Source organism: Myotis brandtii, unplaced genomic scaffold (genome assembly GCF_000412655.1).
Source record: "Myotis brandtii unplaced genomic scaffold, ASM41265v1 scaffold112, whole genome shotgun sequence".
NCBI classification, from domain to species: Eukaryota; Metazoa; Chordata; class Mammalia; order Chiroptera; family Vespertilionidae; genus Myotis; species Myotis brandtii.
Window position 1 is genome coordinate 13,306,682 of NW_005353838.1, and position 3,361 is coordinate 13,310,042.

General features: G+C 41.0%; 1 protein-coding gene across 3 annotated transcripts in view; it reads right to left on the reverse strand.

The window, feature by feature from the left end:
* PDE1A (phosphodiesterase 1A, calmodulin-dependent) overlaps window positions 1-3,361 on the reverse strand; it is a 255,007-nt gene that overhangs the window by 14,970 nt on the left and 236,676 nt on the right. The gene's annotated exons all lie outside the window — the stretch shown is intronic.

Below are 3,361 nucleotides of genomic sequence, written 5' to 3' on the forward strand. Positions count from 1 at the left end.
ATATATATACTAGAGGCCTGATGCACGAATTTAGTGCAAGAGCAGGCCTTCCTTCCCCCGGCTGCCGGCACCAGCTTCCCTCTGGCACCTGGGACCCAGGCTTCCCTCGCAGCTCTGGCTTCGTCTGGAAGGTCATCTGGAAGGACGTCCAGTCTAATTAGCATATTACACTTTTATTATTATAGATATTTTTTAATTGATTTCAGAGAGGAAGGAGAGGGGGAGAGAGAGAAACATCAGTGATAAGAGGGATTTATCAATTGGCTGCCTCCTGCATGCCCACTACTGAGGATCAAGCCTGCAACCCAGGCTTGTGTCCTGACCGAGAATCAAACCACGACCTCCTGGTTCATAGCTGAATGCTCCTGGCAGATTCCAATCTCTTTCTCCTCTCTCTCCTACTCACGCATACTGCCTTAAGCCGCCATCTCTATGTACCCAGAGTTGACACACTTTGCCCTCCCCACTGCCACCTGATCTAACCCCCTTCCTTCTCTTGGGTTATGAGCAAACACCCTCCTTTCTGGCCCCCTTATTTTCATTTTGCCTCCCAAAGGGAAGAATATCTTCCATTCTGTAGCCAGAGTAATCCTTTTAAAACTTCAATTCAGACCACTTTATTTTTCTTCTGCAAAATTCTACAAATTTGGCTACCTATCTCTCTTTGGCCAAAACCAGTGATGTGCCATGTTACCCATTTACCACACTGCCTACATTATTCCCATGGGTTCAGCTTCATTTGCCTCCTGTTATTCCTTCAACTTCATTGGCCTCCTGTTATTTTTTCAGGACAGGCAAGTTTGACCTCCCAGGTGTTTTGCTGGTTATTTGCTCTGTCTGACAATGCATTTCCCATCCTTTACCCAGATCTCCCCGGGGTTCTTTCTAATTTCCTTCATGTATTTACTTAAATTATCCCTTTCTCAGTGAAGTCTTTCCTGGCCTCCTTATTAAAAATTTCACTCCTGCTCCTTACTTCCACTCCCTCTTTCATGAGGACAGGAGTCATTGTCTCTTTTGTTTCCTATCATATCCCTAATTCCTAAAATACTAACAGAAGGACAGTAAATAATAACTACAGTAAGTATGTCAAATCGCGGCCCATGGGCCGCATATGGCCTACAACGAATATTTTTGCGGCCCAGTCAACATAACAGTATGTAAGAAACATTTTAATAAAAATTTCATAACTTGATTTTTACAACATCCTGTTATACATAATTATTAATAATGAACTACAATGTTCTCTAATGACTGATTACTATAATCGTGTTGCATTCATTTTCCTTAGTGCAGGCGCTCCATTTTTCTCCACTAATACTAGCAGCAAATATTTTAGCAGCCGATTGCCACATCATTAGTCTTGGACTGACTTGTTTGGTGTGCGCAACAGGAAATATTTTGCTTTTGGAGACCAAGAAAAATAGGTTTATTTGTGTTATGCTTATTACTCTGTGCAGTTATTCAATGTCTGGTAAGTTACAGTTCAAGAAAAGATATTAATTTTTATGAAAATGTTCCATTATTTTGTTAATTACTCATTTATTTCAGCCCTTTTTATTCAGCATGTCTCTATCGAAATAAACCTACGTTTCTATGAAAATTGAAGCTTTGTGTGTGTGTGTGTGTGTGTGTGTGTGTGTGTGTGTGTCCCACATAAATTTAAACCTTGTTTATTTGGCCCGTGTTAGCCTTTGAGTTTGACATGCTTGAACTACAGTAAGAACAGCAACTCATGTAGTGCTACTATTCTAGGAACTTCTAAGCAGATTACATACATCAACTCATTTAATTCTCTCAAAAACCAATGTGGAGAAAGAGGACTTCCTGTTCCAGTGATGTAGAGAGTTCGAGTGTTTCCTCTCCAGAGAAAACAGTATAAAATTGGAAAATATTAACTATTCCATCAATTGGAAATCAACCAAGGCAACACAACAATTTGAGAAGCATTTACTTATGAAAATTTGCTGGATATTCAAGTAAGAACAGCAGGAAGCTATGACCTTCTGGCCTGGGGCTAACTACTCCCAAGCTCCCTTCTGCCAACCCCCACTTGGAAATGGCTGCAGCAACCAGCTTTGCTGCCAGAGGGGGTAGACTCAATTTGGAATGGGAGGAGAGCACAATAATCCCTGGTTTCTCCTATAGGAAATGAGGGATTTCGCTTTGAAGAAAATGGGGAAAACTCACAGGTTTTCCAGCGTGAGGTTGTGGTCCCAGTTTGGGATAAGTGGTGGACCAGCAGGGTTTCACAGAAAGATCCTAGCAATTAGAGGCCATAGGAGGGCTGGGACAGCCCTCCACGCATCGCTGGCTGACTGAGAAATTGCACAGACGTGGAAGATGTTCTGAAAGAGTCTTCCCGCACTAGGTTGGTTTTGAAAAACACTGTTAAAAAGCAGCCATTCTCCTATTCTTGAGTTTCAAGGGCGAATTTTAAATTTTTGTTAAATATAAAGTATTTTCTAACTTTTTTTGGGAATATCAAAGACAAAGTTTTCTATGGTGTTTGTGTTATTTGGTGGAAAGGTACTGCTGTTGCTTATGCATTTAAAATGTTCTAACTAATCAGACTTCCATAGCTGGGGAAATGTGAGTTACAGACTCAGATAAAGGCATTAGATCAGTATTTCTTTTACTTTTTAATAGCAGAGGTGGAGAAATATATGGCATCATCCAGGATTAATTAACTATTTAATTAAGCAAATATTTGCTGAGCACCTATTCTATGCTTAACGCTGTGCTAGTCGCTAAAGATGCACTGGAGAAAACAGTAGATCATGGACTTTTGTGGACTGTACATTCCCATGTGGAAGAGATGATAAATAAGGAAGGGAATATGAAAGTATGGATTATGGATTAGTGATATCACTGTGAAGTGACTAAACTGGGCTCTAATGGGGAAAAATAGAATAGTAGTCAAGGGGGGGTCTCTTTGGGGTTTTAGGGCCCTGCATTTGGAAAGAATGAATTCTAGCTCCTGCACTTACTAATTGTGAGATTTGGAGCAAGACAAAAAACTGTCTTCTGCTTTTGTTTCCTTATCTGTAAAATAGTAATAGTATATAACTCTATATGAGAATTGTTAAATGGGTTATTAAATGTTGTGTTTTTCAAATTAAAAGTTAAAACAGACCTGCCAATCAAGAAGGAATCAGCTTTGCAGAGAGATCCAAGAGAATTCCTGGCTGCAGAAGCAAACATTGCAAACACCCTGGGTGTTTTAAGAAACTGCCAGAGTGCACTGTGCAGGGAGTATAGAGCATGAGCCAGACAGAACCATGGGAGGGGGTGTGAGAGAAGGCAGGGGCCAGACAGAACCATGGGGCGGGGAGGGGAGGGAGAGAAGGCAGGGGCCAGA